We start from the raw sequence: 18,359 nt of genomic DNA, 5'->3' as shown, positions 1-18,359 counted from the left end.
AAGGAAATTACCCGACTGTATTACACTGATCCAGAGAAATTACCCGACTGTCTTATACTGATCCAGAGAAATTACCCGACTGTCTTATACTGATCCAGAGAAATTACCCAACTGTCTTATACTGATCCAGGGAAATTACCCAACTGTCTTACACTGATCCAGAGAAATTACCCGACTGTCTTATACTGATCCAAGGAAATTACCCGACTTTCTTAGACTGATGCAGAGAAATTACCCGACTGTCTTATACTGATCCAAGGAAATTATCCGACTGTCTTACACTGATGCAGAGAAATTACCCGACTGTCTTATACAGATCCAGAGAAATTTCCCGACTGTCTTACACTGATCCAGAGAAATTTCCCGACTGTCTTACACTGATCCAGAGAAATAACCCGACTGTCTTATACCGATTCAGAGAAGTTACCAGACTGTCTCATACTGATCCAGAGAAATGACTGATCTGTCATATGGGGTCAGTAAGGATTTTTGGGGACAATTTGGGGCATTTATCATTGTCTTTAGAGCTGTTTTTGTGTGTCGATGTGTCTCTATTTGGGCGCAGCGCTGCACCTCAGGCTATTCTTTCCGTACAGACCAGCTGTTATGGGATAGTCTTGTGCAGTGGTAATGAATTTATCAGCTGCGACTGTCGCAAAAAAGTAGCAAAAACCACCAAAAAGTTGCAATTCTACACCAGTCCAGACTTAGCTTTTTGGTGTATGTGAAGAGTGAAATTTCAGAAAATGTGACCTGCACCAAATGTATCTAATGCTTTGCGACCATTAAATTAATTTGGCGGAGTCACGCAAAAAAAACACGCAAAAAAACACGCAAAAGCCGAATCCGGGTAATGTAGACGGACGAGGGACTTCTCCTCAGTAATATCTGTGCTCTGCAGATCCTGGGGTCACTGTGTCCATCAGATCTCTGAGATCAGTTATATGTCAGACAGTAGAGGGGATGGTCCTGTGGTCAGTACTCACCGTCAGCAGCAGGTAGGTGGGCAGCAGCCGGGCTCATCCACTGACTGTGATCACTGCCTCCCTGCCTGTCCCTTTATACCATGGAGGAGACATCATCACCTCTTCTCTACACCCACATTAACCATTCCTGCTCCCTATCAATATGTACACGATCCTCCTTACTGCACACTGTCCTCCATCTATACTGACCTCATTACCGCACACTGTCCTCCATCTATACTGACCTCATTACTGCACACTGTCCTCCATCTATACTGACCTCATTACTGCACACTGTCCTCCATCTATACTGACCTCATTACTGCACACTGTCCTCCATCTATACTGACCTCATTACCGCACACTGTCCTCCATCTATACTGACCTCATTACCGCACACTGTCCTCCATCTATACTGACCTCATTACTGCACACTGTCCTCCATCTATACTGACCTCATTACTGCACACTGTCCTCCATCTATACTGACCTCATTACTGCACACTGTCCTCCATCTATACTGACCTCATTACCACACACTGTCCTCCATCTATTTTGACCTCATTACTGCACACTGTCCTCCATCTATACTGACCTCATTACTGCACACTGTCCTCCATCTATACTGACCTCATTACTGCACACTGCCCTCCATCTATACTGACCTCATTAATGCACACTGTCCTCCATCTATACTGACCTCATTACTGCACACTGTCCTCCATCTATACTGACCTCATCACTGCACACTGTCCTTCATCTATACTGACCTCCTTACTGCACACTGTCCTCCATCTATACTGACCTCATTACTGCACACTGCCCTCCATCTATACTGACCTCATTACTGCACACTGTCCTCCATCTATACTGACCTCATTACCGCACACTGTCCTCCATCTATACTGACCTCATTACCGCACACTGTCCTCCATCTATACTGACCTCATTACCGCACACTGTCCTCCATCTATACTGACCTCATTACCGCACACTGTCCTCCATCTATACTGACCTCATTACCGCACACTGTCCTCCATCTATACTGACCTCATTACTGCACACTGTCCTCCATCTATACTGACCTCATTACTGCACACTGTCCTCCATCTATACTGACCTCATTACTGCACACTGTCCTCCATCTATACTGACCTCCTCACTGCACACTGTCCTCCATCTATACTGACCTCATTACTGCACACTGTCCTCCATCTATACTGACCTCATTACTGCACACTGTCCTCCATCTATACTGACCTCCTCACTGCACACTGTCCTCCATCTATACTGACCTCATTACCGCACACTGTCCTCCATCTATACTGACCTCATTACTGCACACTGTCCTCCATCTATACAGACCTCATTACTGCACACTGTCCTCCATCTATACTGACCTCATTACTGCACACTGTCCTCCATCTATACTGACCTCATTACTGCACACTGTCCTCCATCTATACTGACCTCATTACCGCACACTGTCCTCCATCTATACTGACCTCATTACCGCACACTGTCCTCCATCTATACTGACCTCATTACCGCACACTGTCCTCCATCTATACTGACCTCATTACCGCACAGTGTCCTCCATCTATACTGACCTCATTACCGCACACTGTCCTCCATCTATACTGACCTCATTACTGCACACTGTCCTCCATCTATACTGACCTCATTACCGCACACTGTCCTCCATCTATACTGACCTCATTACCGCACACTGTCCTCCATCTATACTGACCTCATTACCGCACACTGTCCTCCATCTATATTGACCTCATTAGTGCACACTGTCCTTCATCTATACTGACCTCATTACTGCACACTGTCCTCCATCTATACTGACCTCATTACCGCACACTGTCCTCCGTCTATACTGACCTCATTAGTGCACACTGTCCTCCCTGCACTAAATACTGACGTCTTCTGTCCCCTTCAGACTCCTCTAAATTCCTTTGTCTCCACCAGACTTATCTGTCCCTTCTAGACTCCTCTATCTTCCTCTGTCCATTCTAGACTCTTCTTTCCCCCTTCAGACGTCTCTGTCCTCCTCCAGACCCCTCTGTCCTCCTCCATACTCTTCTGTTCTCCTCTAGACTCCTCTGTTCCCTTCAGACTCATCTGTCTCCCTCTAGACCCCTTTAACCCCTTTAGTTTCCTCTGTTTTTCTCCAGGCCCCTCTGTCCTTTTCTAGACTTCTCTGTCCCCACCAGACTCCTCTGTCCCCTTCAGACTCCTTTGTCCTTTTCAGACTTCTCTGCCCCCTCGACTCCTCTTCCACCTCCAGACAGACCCCTCTGTCATCTTAAGACTCCTCTGTCTCATTCAAACCCCTCTGTTCCCTCTAGACTCATCTGTCACCTCATACCACTCTGTCTGCTCCAGACCCCTCTAGACTCCTCTTTCCTTTTCCAGACTCCTCTGTCCTCTCTAGACCCATCTATCCTCCTTCATATCCTTCTGTCTTAATCTAGACTCCTCTGTTTCCTTATATGTCGCCCTCCAGACCCCTCTGTTCCCTCCTGCAGACCCCTCTGTTCCCTCCTCCAGACCCCTTTGTTCCCTCCAGACTCCTCTGTCCCCTCCTCCAGACCCCTCTGTTCCCTCCTCCAGACTCCTCTGTTCTCTCCAGACCCCTCTGTTCCCTCCTCCAGACTCCTCTGTTCTCTCCAGACCCCTCTGTTCCCTCCTCCAGACCCCTCTGTTCCCTCCTCCAGACCCCTTTGTTCCCTCCTCCAGACTCCTCTGTTCCCTCCTCCAGACTCCTCTGTTCCCTCCTCCAGACTCCTCTGTTCCCTCCTCCAGACTCCTCTGTTCCCTCCTCCAGACTCCTCTGTTCCCTCCTCCAGACTCCTCTGTTGCATTAAGAACCCACCATCTTCTCCTTCAGACTTCTTTTTTTCCTTTTTTTATGGTCATTTCACACGTACAGTATTCTGCGCAGATTTGATGCACAGGATTTTCTGCTGCAGATTTCAATGTAAACTGAATGACTGAACACAGCTTGAAATCCTGCGCATCAAATCTGCGCAGAATACTGTACGTGTGAATAGACCCTTACTCTCCTCTGTTCCAGACAGACCCCACTGTGTCCTCCAAACTCCTGTCTACTTCAGACCCCTCTGTTCCTTCTAGACTCATCCATACCCTCCGGTCTCTCCCAGAATGCTCTTCCTCATCCAGACTCCTCTGTCCTCTTCAGACCCCTCTAGAATCCTCTTTCTCCTCCTGACTTCTCTGTCCTCCTCCAGAGCCCTCAGTCCCCTCCAGATACCCCTGTCCCCTTTAGAGCCCTTGGTCCCCTCCAGACCCCTCTGCCCCTTCAGATACCTCTGTCCCCTCCAGACCTCTCTGCCCACTGTAGACTCCTCTGTTCTCTTCAGACTCCTCTGCCACCTCCAGACAGGCCCATTTGTCTCCTCTAGACTTCTTAGTTCCATTCAGACCCCTGCAGGCTTCCCATCTGTCCCCCTCTAGACCCCTATGTCCTTCTCCAGACCCTTGTCCCCTCCAGATTGTTCTGTTCTCCTCCAGACTTCTGTGTTCTCCTCTAGGCCCATTTTTTCTCTCCAGACTCTTCTGTCCTCCTCCAGACTTCGGTGTTCTCCTCTAGGCCCATTTTTTCTCTCCAGACTCTTCTGTCCTCCTCCAGACTTCGGTGTTCTCCTCTGGGCCCCTCTTTTCTCTCCAGACTCTTCTGTCCTCCTCCAGACCCCTTTATTCTGTTAGATAGGGAGATTAGATTGTGATCTGTTAGCGTCAAAGATGATGGAAGTGACACACTGCCAGTGTGATAGGATAAGATTGTGATCTCTGGGGACAGGGACTTCTCTGTCCTCCTCTAGACTCCTGTTTTCCTCAAGACTTCTCAGTCCCTCTACAGACTCCTCTGTCCTCCTTCAGACCCTTCTGTCCCAAGACTCATCTGTCCTCCTCCAGATACCTGCCCCCTCCAGACTCCTCTATCCCCCTCCAGACTCTTCTATTACCTACAGACCCCTCAAGACTCCCCAGACCCTTATAGACTTTTCTGTCTTCTTCAGACCTCTTTGTCTTCTTTCAAACTCCTCTGCCCCCCTCCAGACTCCTCTGTCCTCCCCCATACCCCTCTGGTCCCTTTAGACTCCTCTGTCCTCCATAAGACTCTTCTGTCCTCCTCCAGACTCTTCTGTCCTCCTCCAGACTCTTCTGTCCTCCTCCAGACTCTTCTGTCCTCCTCCAGACTGCTCTGTCCTCCTCCAAACTGCTCTGTCCTCCTCCAGACTCATCTGCCCTCCTCCAGACCACTCTGTCCTCCTCCAGACTCTTCTGTCCTCCTCCAGACTCCTCTGTCCTCCTCCAGACTCCTCTGTCCTCCTCCAGACTCCTCTGTCCCTTCAGGCTGGGTTCCCACTACAGAATTTCCTTTATTGAAAATAATCCTTATCAGCCTGTTTTATAGACATCAATTGGGCTTTGACTTTAAGAAGATTCTAGGCAGAATTTAAACACAGAAATTCTGCTTGGATCTGCCTGAAATCACTTGTGTGCCATAGTTTTTGCATGGAAACGTAGTAGGAATTCAGTGAATAAATTCAGCTGTGTGAATCGAGCTTTAGACCCCTCTGTCCTCCATTGAGTCCTCTGCCCCCCTCAAGACTCTTTTGTCCCCTCTAGACTCCTCTGCCACCTCTAGACAGACCTCTCTGTCTCCTTCAGACTATTGTCTCTTTACCGCTCTGTTCCCTCTAGACTCATCTGTTACCACAATCCCCTTCTGTCACCTCTAGACTCCTCTGTCTCATTCAGAGACCTATGTTCCCTCTAGACTTATCTGTTACCTCCATACCCCTCTATCTCATCCAGACTTTTCTGTCCTCCTTCAAACTTCTCTGCCTCCTCCAGACTCCTCTGTTCCCTTCAGACTCCTGTCTTAAGACTCCTCTGTCCTTCTCCAGACTCCTCTGTCCTCCTTAAGACTCCTCTGCCACATCCAGACACACCCATCTCCTTAAGACCCCTCTTTTCCCTCTAGACTCATCTGTCACCTCCAGACTCCTCTGTCCTCCTCCAGACTCCTCTGCCTCCTCCAAACTATTCTGTCCTCTTCATACCCTATAGAATTCCTTCTCCAGATGTCTCTGTCTACTTCACACTCCTGTCCCTCTCTAGTACCCTTGGTCGCTTTCAGACTTTTGTCACAAGACTCCTTTGTCCTCCTCCAGACTCCTCTATCTCAAAACTTTTCCATCCCCTCTAGACTTCTCTGCCCCTTCAGACTCCTCTGACCCTCTCCTGACCCTTCTGTTCCCTTCAGATTTTTGTCTCGGGACTCATCTGTCCCCTTCCAGACTCATCTGTTCAGTCTTCTGCCCTCGTCCAGACTCCTCTGTCTCATCAAGACTTTTCTGTCCCCTGTAGACTCCTCTGTCCTCCTCCAGACTCCTTTGCCCCCTCCAAAGTATTCTGTCCTTCTCATACCCCTCTTGTCTCCCCCAGACTTCTGTCCTTTTCAGACCCCTATGTCTCCTCCAGTATTCTCTGCCCTCTTCTAGATTCCTCTGTCCTCTTTGGACTCCTCTGCCACCTCCAGACACACCCCATCTGTCTCCTTCAAACTCCTGTCTACTTCGGAGCCCTCTGTTCCCTCTAGACTCCATAACCCTCTGTCTCTTCCAGAATCCTCTGTCATCTTTATACCCCTCTAGAATCCTCTATCTCCTCCAGACTTCTCTGTCCTCATCCAGACCCCTCTTTCCCCTTCAGATACCTCTGTCCCCTCCAGATTCCTTTGTCGTCCTTTAGACTCCTCTGTCCTGTTTAGACCCCTCTATACTCATCTGTCTTCCTCTGGCCACTCTAGACTCCTCTGCCACCTCCAGACAGACCCCTTTGTCTGCTCCAGATTCATTTGTTCCCTCCAGACCCTTCTGTCCTCCTCCAGAGGACGCCTGTGTAATAGGATTAGATTGTGACCTCTGGGGCAGGTATGATGGGAGTGATAGTGTAATAGGATTAGATTGTGATCTCTGGGGCAGGGATGATGGGAGTGATAGTGTGATAGGATTAGATTGTGATCTCTGGGGGAAAGGGATGATGGGAGTGATAGTGTACTATGATTAGATTGTGATCTCTGGGGCAGAGATGATGGGAATGATAGTGTGATAGGATTAGATACTATTCTCTGGGGCAGGGATGATGGGAGTGATAGTGCGATAGGATAAGATTGTGATCTCTGGTGCAGGAATCAGGAGTGTGATAGGATTAGATTGTGATCTCTGGGGGCAGGGATGATGGGAGTGATTGTGTGATAGGATTCAATTATGATCTCCACGGGTCAGTGATGATGGGAGTGATAGCGCGGTAGGATTAGATTATGATCTCCATGGGTCAGTGATGATGGGAGTGATAGCGCGGTAGGATTAGATTATGATCTCCATGGGTCAGTGATGATGGGAGTGATAGTGCGGTAGGATTAGATTGTGATCTCCACAGGTCAGTGATGATGGGAGTGATAGTGCGGTAGGATTAGATTGTGATCTCCACAGGTCAGTGATGAGAGTGATAGTGCAGTAGGATTAGATTGTGATCTCCATGGGTCAGTGATGATGGGAGTGATAGCGCGGTAGGATTAGATTATGATCTCCATGGGTCAGTGATGATGGGATTGATAGTGCGGTAGGATTAGATTGTGATCTCTGGTGCAGGAATCATGAGTGTGATAGGATTAGATTGTGATCTCCATGGGTCAGGGATGATGGGAGTGATAGTGCGATAGGATAAGATTGTGATCTCTGGTGCAGGAATCAGGAGTGTGATAGGATTAGATTGTGATCTCTGGGGGCAGGGATGATGGGAGTGATTGTGTGATAGGATTCAATTATGATCTCCACGGGTCAGTGATGATGGGAGTGATAGCGCGGTAGGATTAGATTATGATCTCCATGGGTCAGTGATGATGGGAGTGATAGTGCGGTAGGATTAGATTGTGATCTCCACAGGTCAGTGATGATGGGAGTGATAGTGCGGTAGGATTAGATTGTGATCTCCACAGGTCAGTGATGAGAGTGATAGTGCAGTAGGATTAGATTGTGATCTCCATGGGTCAGTGATGATGGGAGTGATAGCGCGGTAGGATTAGATTATGATCTCCATGGGTCAGTGATGATGGGATTGATAGTGCGGTAGGATTAGATTGTGATCTCCATGGGTCAGTGATGATGGGAGTGATAGTGCGGTAGGATTAGATTGTGATCTCCACAGGTCAGTGATGATGAGAGTGATAGTGCAGTAGGATTAGATTGTGATCTCCACAGGTCAGTGATGATGGGAGTGATAGTGCGGTAGGATTAGATTGTGATCTCTGGTGCAGGAATCATGAGTGTGATAGGATTAGATTGTGATCTCCATGGGTCAGGGATGATGGGAGTGATAGTGCGATAGGATAAGATTGTGATCTCTGGTGCAGGAATCAGGAGTGTGATAGGATTAGATTGTGATCTCTGGGGGCAGGGATGATGGGAGTGATTGTGTGATAGGATTCAATTATGATCTCCACGGGTCAGTGATGATGGGAGTGATAGCGCGGTAGGATTAGATTATGATCTCCATGGGTCAGTGATGATGGGAGTGATAGTGCGGTAGGATTAGATTGTGATCTCCACAGGTCAGTGATGATGGGAGTGATAGTGCGGTAGGATTAGATTGTGATCTCCACAGGTCAGTGATGAGAGTGATAGTGCAGTAGGATTAGATTGTGATCTCCATGGGTCAGTGATGATGGGAGTGATAGCGCGGTAGGATTAGATTATGATCTCCATGGGTCAGTGATGATGGGATTGATAGTGCGGTAGGATTAGATTGTGATCTCCATGGGTCAGTGATGATGGGAGTGATAGTGCGGTAGGATTAGATTGTGATCTCCACAGGTCAGTGATGATGAGAGTGATAGTGCAGTAGGATTAGATTGTGATCTCCACAGGTCAGTGATGATGGGAGTGATAGTGCGGTAGGATTAGATTGTGATCTCCACAGGTCAGTGATGATGGGAGTGATAGTGCAGTAGGATTAGATTGTGATCTCCACAGGTCAGTGATGATGGGAGTGATAGTGCGGTAGGATTAGATTGTGATCTCCACAGGTCAGTGATGATGGGAGTGATAGTGCGGTAGGATTAGATTGTGATCTCCACAGGTCAGTGATGATGAGAGTGATAGTGCAGTAGGATTAGATTGTGATCTCCACAGGTCAGTGATGATGGGAGTGATAGTGCGGTAGGATTAGATTGTGATCTCCACAGGTCAGTGATGATGGGAGTGATAGTGCGGTAGGATTAGATTGTGATCTCCACAGGTCAGTGATGATGGGAGTGATAGTGCGGTAGGATTAGATTGTGATCTCCACAGGTCAGTGATGATGAGAGTGATAGTGCAGTAGGATTAGATTGTGATCTCCACAGGTCAGTGATGATGGGAGTGATAGTGCGGTAGGATTCGATTATGATCTCCATGGGTCAGTGATGATGGGAGTGATAGTGCGGTAGGATTAGATTGTGATCTTCCCGGGTCAGTGATGATGGGAGTGATAGTGCGGTAGGATTAGATTGTGATCTTCCCGGGTCAGTGATGATGGGAGTGATAGTGCGGTAGGATTAGATTGTGATCTTCCCGGGTCAGGGATGATGGGAGTGATACACTGTATCACAGATTAGATTGTCAGCTCTGAGGGTGTGGCAGCTGAGTACATAGAGATGAGCTCAGTTTCTCACATCTCCCTTCAGCCGGTCACCATGATGTTTGTGTTCTGGTCTGCTGATCATGTTTGATGTTCCTTGTGACTGATCTGCGCTGCCATGTCATGTCACTGGTCACCGACAGCAGTCAACACATACACATACATACAGGGGCGTTACAAGGATCTAAAAATATCAAGGGCACAAGGCATAGATATGTATTACTGAAGATGGCGCATACAACATAATAGGCCAAGTGCCCTCCACACAGTAACAATGCAGTAGTAGTGCCCTCTAGTGGGGTTAGACTGGGCCATAGAGCCTTTCAAGGCTTAAGCAGAACGTGTGACATCTGCAGATCGCAGCTTACTACCCCCCCCCCCCCACTGGCCCACTTAACCCCTTGTTGGCCATGCAATAAGCAGCCATCTATATAGATGGCTGCTTACTGTGAACTTTAAGGACAGCGGTCTTAGTGCTCGTTGCTGTGCCTTCTTCTGTACTGGAGCCTCTAATGATCACGTGATGGTCACTTGAGGCTGCAGTAATCACGTGATGGTCACTAGAGGCTGCAGTAATCACGTGATGGTCACTAGAGAGTCTGCAGTAATCATGTGGTGGTCACTAGAGAGTCTGCAGTAATCATGTGGTGGTCACTAGAGAGTCTGCAGTAATCATGTGGTGGTCACTAGAGAGTCTGCAGTAATCATGTGGTGGTCACTAGAGGCTGCAGTAATCACGTGATGGTCTCTAGAGGCTGCAGTAATCACGTGATGGTCACTAGAGGCTGCAGTAATCACGTGATGGTCACTAGAGAGTCTGCAGTAATCACGTGGTGGTCACTAGAGAGTCTGCAGTAATCACGTGGTGGTCACTAGAGAGTCTGCAGTAATCACGTGGTGGTCACTTGAGGCTGCAGTAATCACGTGATGGTCACTAGAGGCTGCAGTAATCACGTGATGGTCACTAGAGGCTGCAGTAATCACGTGATGGTCACTAGAGGCTGCAGTAATCACGTGATGGTCACTAGAGGCTGCAGTAATCACGTGATGGTCACTAGAGGCTGCAGTAATCACGTGATGGTCACTAGAGGCTGCAGTAATCACGTGATGGTCACTAGAGGCTGCAGTAATCACGTGATGGTCACTAGAGGCTGCAGTAATCACGTGATGGTCACTAGAGGCTGCAGTAATCACGTGATGGTCACTAGAGGCTGCAGTAATCACGTGATGGTCACTAGAGGCTGCGGTAATCACGTGATGGTCACTAGAGAGTCTGCAGTAATCATGTGGTGGTCACTAGAGGCTGCAGTGATCACGTGATGGTCACTAGAGGCTGCAGTGCAGCAGAAGATTACGGTAAAGAGAAGGAGGGGGTAAGACGTAGGCTGTGTTCCCGCACTGCATTTTTAAAGAGATTGTCCACCAAAAGAAACTTGTGTACCATGTGTGAAAAAGTATAATGAAGCACCATACTAATATAATGTTATTAGCCATATGCACAGATCTCTCCATACCACCTCTGCTCTCTCCATTATAGCTGTGACATCACATCACAGGCTGTGAAAGGAGTCTGCTCCCACCCTGCTCTGCCCTCAACTCCTGTCTGCTGAGGACAAGACCATTGATGTGAAGGGAGAACTTATATTACTGCTTATTAGATTTTATGGCAGCAGGAAGCCTCTCTCAGTCACAGTTGTTTCAGTCAGAGCAGGCTTACTGCTGTCTTATCTGAGAAAGGCTTTCTGCTACCTTAAAATCTTATGAGCTCCCCCTTCACATCAATGGCCTTATCTTGAGCAGACGAAGGGGTGGGTTGAGGCAATGATGGGCACTCTGCATTCAGAGCATGAGGCATAAAGTCAATGCAGTATGCAATAAAGATCTGTGCAGTATGGCTAATAACATTATATTAGTAAGTTGCTTTATTATATTTTTGACACTGTACACAAGTTGTTTCTTTCACTTAACCCCTTATTACCCGGCTACCCACGCCACAGGGGTACCAGGAAGAGTCGGGTACCATCAGGCCTGGTGCATCAAAAAAAAAATTCCGCTCAAGGACTGGGCAGTACCAGACTGGTATTATTTAGGTCCCTTGCCACCCTGGTAACGCCAGACTGCTACTACAGCCCCATCTTTTTTCATTATTTTTAAGTGTGGGGTCGCCCATTTTTCATAACCAGCCAGATACAAACCAAGCAGTAGCAGCCTGGCATTTACAGAGTTGCAAGGGCCATTTATTTTGTCCATCCCCAGCCTATATAATGCTAGGGACCAGTCCTGGAGTGTCCTCTATTTCTGACCTCTTCTACTGTCTTACCCTTCTAGATACTAAATCTGGTAATTGTTCTACAGTTCCCTGTCTTTGCCCGCTGATTGTTTCTTCTCCTGGCGGTCATGCTGCTTTGTCCACATTGCAGTTTTGCTCATGTGTCCACTATCCAGTTCTGCTGCCAAGTCTATGTCTTTATCTGACTACTCAATCTCTCTTACAGTCCTGCTGCCAAGTCTATGTCTTTATCTGGCTACTCAATCTCTCTTACAGTCCTGCTGCCATGTTCACGTTCTAGCACTTATATTGTAAACTAATATCAGTCCTTTTGCTTTGTCCATGTTCCATCCTGATGCTGTGCCTATGTTTCACTCCTTTTGCTGTGCCCACATTCCAGTCCTTCTGCTGTGTCCATGTTACCATTCTGCTGCTGTGTCCACATTCTAGTCCTGTTGCTGTATCTTCATTCCTGTCCTGCTCATTATTTTGTTGCAGCTGCGTCCTTGTTCCCATCCTGTTGCTGTGTCCACATTCTAGTCCTGTTGCTGTGTCAAAATTCTTGGCCTGTTGCTGTGTCCAAATTCTTGGCCTGTTGCTGTGTCCACATTCTAGTCCTGTTGCTGTGTCCACATTCTAGACCTGTTGCTATATCCATGTTCTTGTCCTGTTGCTGTGTCCACATTCTAGTCCTATTGCCTGTATCCACATTCTAGCCCTGTTGCTGTGTCCGCATTCTAGTCCTGTTGCTGTATCCACATTCTAGTCCTGTTGCTGTATCCACATTCTAGTCCTGTTGCTGTATCCACATTCTAGTCCTGTTGCTGTATCCACATTCTAGTCCTGTTGCTGTATCCACATTCTAGTCCTGTTGCTGTATCCACATTCTAGTCCTGTTGCTGTATCCACATTCTAGTCCTGTTGCTGTGTCCACATTCTAGACCTGTTGCTATATCCATGTTCTTGTCCTGTTGCTGTATCCACATTCTTGTCCTGTTGCTGTATCCACATTCCTATCCTGCTGCAGTGTCCTTGTTCCAGTCCTGCTGCTTCATTGTTGTCTGTCCTGTCATCTCATCTGTCTACTGATGTCTATTCTGGTGATCTATAACTGGGAATACTCTCCCATAGATTCAGTGCCCCAATCTGGCCGGCACCGAACCAGTTATAGCCTGAAGGATCCACACCCTTTTCCAGAGACTTCCTTTTATGTTGCATACATTTTTGCTTCTATTTTATGTTTTTCAGCTTCAATAAAATACATGCAAACCTTACAATCTGCAGAGGATAAGTCGTCAAATATTTGTCCAGCCCTGGCTGTGCGCCAATTGAGAGAGAACCATATAACAGAAGAGGGGACGGCGGCGTGGCCCTTGGGTGATCTGGGGAAGGCGCTCTTGGTCATGGTTTGTTGCCTAAGTCAAACTTTAGGGTGCACATTTTCAATGTGGTTGTTTGTTTAGCTAAGCTGCAGCAGGACAGCGGTGGTGAATTATGAGAATATACACTCACTGGCCACTTTATAAGGTACACCCTGCTAGTCCCGGGTTGGATCCCTTTTATACTGTCTACAAGGTTCTGGAAACAGTCCCCAGAGATTTTGCTCCATATGGACATGATGACATCACACAGTTCCTCCATATAGACATGATGACATCACACAGTTCCTCCATATGGACATGATGACATCACACACTTCCTCCATATAGACATGATGACATCACACAGTTCCTCCATATAGACATGATGACATCACACAGTTCCTCCATACGGACATGATGACATCACACAGTTCCTCTATACGGACATGATGACATCACACAGTTCCTCTATACGGACATGATGACATCACACAGTTCCTCTATACGGACATGATGACATCACACAGTTCCTCTATACGGACATGATGACATCACACAGTTCCTCTATACGGACATGATGACATCACACAGTTCCTCTATACGGACATGATGACATCACACAGTTCCTCTATACGGACATGATGACATCACACAGTTCCTCTATACGGACATGATGACATCACACAGTTCCTCTATACGGACATGATGACATCACACAGTTCCTCTATACGGACATGATGACATCACACAGTTCCTCTATACGGACATGATGACATCACACAGTTCCTCTATACGGACATGATGACATCACACAGTTCCTCTATACGGACATGATGACATCACACAGTTCCTCTATACGGACATGATGACATCACACAGTTCCTCTATACGGACATGATGACATCACACAGTTGCTGTAGATTTGTCGGATCCATGATGAGAATCTCCGGTTCCACCACATCCCACCGGTGATCTATAGGATGAGATCTGGTGACTGTGGAGGCCATTGGAGTCCAGTGTATGAAATCATGTGATGTCATGTGACATGGGGCAATATCCTTCTGGAAGTATCATCAGAAGATGGCTCCACAGTGATCGGGGGGGGGGGGGGGGTGTATCTTTGTCTGTATGTCCTAAAAAATGTTTATAAAACTTCAATAAAAAAAATATCTGACTTGGACATGGTCAATAACAACACTCAGGTAGGCTGTTGTGCTTATACCAAACTCAGTGTTACTAAGGGGCCCAAAGTGTCTGCTATATACCTCTTCCTATGACATCACCCCTGCTATATACCTCTTCCTATGACATCACCCCTGCTATATACCTCTTCCTATGACATCACCCTGCTATATACCTCTTCCAGTGACATCACCCCTGCTATATACCTCTTCCTATGACATCACCCCTGCTATATACCTCTTCCAGTGACATCACCCCTGCTATATACCTCTTCCTATGACATCACCCCTGCTATATACCTCTTCCAGTGACATCACCCCTGCTATATACCTCTTCCTATGACATCACCCCTGCTATATACCTCTTCCTATTACATCACCCTGCTATATACCTCTTCCAGTGACATCACCCCTGCTATATACCTCTTCCTATGACATCTCCCCTGCTATATACCTCTTCCTATGACATCACCCCTGCTATATACCTCTTCCTATGACATCACCCCTGCTATATACCTCTTCCTATGACATCACCCCTGCTATATACCTCTTCCTGTGACATCACCCCTGCTATATACCTCTTCCTATGACATCACTCCTGCTATATACCTTTTCCAGTGACATCACCCTTGTTATATACCTCTTCCTATGACATCACCCCTGCTATATACCTCTTCCAGTGACATCACCCCTGCTATATACCTCTTCCTGTGACATCACCCCTGCTATATACCTCTTCCAGTGACATCACCCCTGCTATATACCTTTTCCAGTGACATCACCCCTGCTATATACCTGTTCCAGTGACATCACCCCTGCTATATACCTCTTCCAGTGACATCACCCCTGCTATATACCTCTTCCAGAGACATCACCCCTGCTATATACCTCTTCCAGTGACATCACCCCTGCTATATACCTCTTCCAGTGACATCACCCCTGCTATATACCTATTCCTATGACATCACCCCTGCTATATACCTCTTCCTATGACATCTCCCCTGCTATATACCTCTTCCTATGACATTACCCCTGCTATATACCTCTTCCTATGACATCACGCCTGCTATATACCTCTTCCAGTGACATCACCCCTGCTATATACCTCTTCCTATGACATTACCCCTGCTATATACCTCTTCCTATGACATCACGCCTGCTATATACCTCTTCCTATGACATCACCCCTGCTATATACCTCTTCCTATGACATTACCCCTGCTATATACCTCTTCCTATGACATCACGCCTGCTATATACCTCTTCCTATGACATTACCCCTGCTATATACCTCTTCCTATGACATCACCCCTGCTATATACCTCTTCCTATGACATTACCCCTGCTATATACCTCTTCCTATGACATCACCCCTGCTATATACCTCTTCCTATGACATCACCCCTGCTATATACCTCTTCCTATGACATCACCCCTGCTATATACCTATTCCTATGACATTACCTTTCCTTATTTCTTACTAAATCTTTCTTAAACGGAACTTCTTGTATTTCCTCCATCATCTTATCTACCATAACCTGACACTTCCACTTTGTCGTGTGGAAATACCATATTACTGTCTATAGATAAAGAATAGGACGAGCTGGGAGCTGTATAATCATAAGCAGGATAATGAATAGTTGTGGTACTATAACTCCCAGCATTACTTCACCTGGTGATTATGACACATGAAGGCAACAGGTAGCGGAACCTTGTGTCAGGTTCTGTCAGGACCCGGGGGACAGATTACCGAGCGCGCACTCTTCCTTCCTGCCGCCATCTTGTTGTAGCCCGTGACTTTTCTAGCGCTCTGATCGTGCTGTCAATGACCCCGCGGCCTCTGGTGTCTCCCAGGATTCTCCGCGCGGCCCTATCAGGTCTCTCCGCGTCAGCAGCGAACATGGCGGCCCCGAGCGGGTGAGAGCGGATAACGGAGGAGGAGAGAGACTGCGGACCCAGGTGATGGCGCTGTAATGTATGAGGGGGACGGGACAATAATATGAGAGCACCATCACTGACATCATCATAATAAGAGATCACTATGACATCATAAGGGATGAATGTGACGAAACCATCACTATGACATCATCATAATAATAAGAGATCACTATGACATCATAATAATATTGAGAGATCACTATGACATCATAATAAGAGATCACTATGACATCATCATAATATTGAGAGATCACTATGACATCATAAGTGATGAATGTGACGAAACCATCACTATGACATCATCATCATCATAATAATAATAAGAGATCCCTATGACATCATAATAATAAGAGATCACTATGACATCATTAGAGATGAATGTGACGAAACCACCACTATGACATCATCATAACAGATAACTATGACATCATCATAACAGATAACTATGACATCACCATCACTATGCTATGACATCATCGTAAGAGATTAATGACATCAGCATAAACAATCACTATGGCCTCATAGGATACGAATGTGATGACACTATCACTATGACTTTATTGTAAGATCCCTGTGACATAATCGGAGATCACTGTGACATAATCAGAGATCCCTGTGACATAATCGGAGATCACTGTGACATAATCGGAGATCACTGTGACATAATCGGAGATCACTGTGACATAATCGGAGATCCCTGTGACATAATCGGAGATCACTGTGACATAATCGGAGATCACTGTGACATAATCGGAGATCCCTGTGACATAATCGGAGATCACTGTGACATAATCGGAGATCCCTGTGACATAATCAGAGATCACTGTGACATAATCAGAGATCACTGTGACATAATCAGAGATCCCTGTGACATAATCGGAGATCCCTGTGACATAATCAGAGATCACTGTGACATAATCAGAGATCACTGTGACATAATCGGAGATCACTGTGACATAATCGGAGATCCCTGTGACATAATCGGAGATCCCTGTGACATCTTCAGAGATCACTGCGACATAATCGGAGATCCCTGTGACATAATCAGAGATCACTGTGACATAATCAGAGATCCCTGTGACATAATCAGAGATCCCTGTGACAGAATTGGAGTTCACTGTGACATAATCGGAGATCCCTGTGACATAATCGGAGATCCCTGTGACATCTTCAGAGATCACTGCGACATAATCGGAGATCCCTGTGACATAATCGGAGATCCCTGTGACATAATCGGAGATCCCTGTGACATAATCGGAGATCCCTGTGAAACATAATCAGAGATCACTGTGACACAATCAGAGATCCCTGTGACATAATCGGAGATCACTGTGACATAATCGGAGATCACTGTGACATAATCGGAGGTCACTGTGACATAATCGGAGATCACTGTGACATAATCGGAGATCACTGTGACATAATCGGAGATCCCTGTGACATAATCGGAGATCACTGTGACATAACCGGAGATCACTGTGACATAATCGGAGATCCCTGTGACATAACCGGAGATCAATGTGACATAATCGGAGATCCCTGTGACATAATCGGAGATCACTGTGACATAACCGGAGATCCCTGTGACATAATCGGAGATCCCTGTGACATAATCAGAGATCACTGTGACATAATCAGAGATCACTGTGACATAATCGGAGATCCCTGTGACATAATCGGAGATCCCTGTGACATAATCGGAGATCCCTGTGACATAATCAGAGATCCCTGTGACAGAATTGGAGTTCACTGTGACATAATCGGAGATCCCTGTGACATAATCGGAGATCCCTGTGACATCTTCAGAGATCACTGCGACATAATCGGAGATCCCTGTGACATAATCGGAGATCCCTGTGACATAATCGGAGATCCCTGTGACATAATCGGAGATCCCTGTGAAACATAATCAGAGATCACTGTG

General features: G+C 46.7%; 2 protein-coding genes across 3 annotated transcripts in view; one reads left to right on the top strand and one right to left on the bottom strand.

Moving 5' to 3' along the window:
• The window catches only part of LOC130291206 (plasma kallikrein-like), a 79,846-nt gene extending 63,544 nt beyond the window's left edge, over positions 1–16,302 (bottom strand). The window contains exon 1 of one of the 2 annotated variants that reach the window (XM_056539777.1): positions 16,170–16,302. The gene's annotated coding sequence lies outside the window, so the exon portion shown is untranslated. Of the gene's footprint in view, positions 1–986; positions 1,290–16,169 lie in introns of those variants that run through there. The other variant, XM_056539849.1, reaches the window with a different exon arrangement.
• Positions 16,303–16,320: 18 nt separating this feature from the next.
• AUP1 (AUP1 lipid droplet regulating VLDL assembly factor) overlaps positions 16,321–18,359 on the top strand; it is a 17,577-nt gene continuing 15,538 nt past the window's right edge. The window contains exon 1 of the mRNA XM_056539955.1: positions 16,321–16,456. The gene's annotated coding sequence lies outside the window, so the exon portion shown is untranslated. The remainder of the gene's footprint in view (positions 16,457–18,359) is intronic.

Source organism: Hyla sarda, chromosome 1 (genome assembly GCF_029499605.1).
Source record: "Hyla sarda isolate aHylSar1 chromosome 1, aHylSar1.hap1, whole genome shotgun sequence".
NCBI classification, from domain to species: domain Eukaryota; kingdom Metazoa; phylum Chordata; class Amphibia; order Anura; family Hylidae; genus Hyla; species Hyla sarda.
Note: the sequence above shows the minus strand (reverse complement) of the source record. Positions and strands in the feature narration are given on the sequence as shown.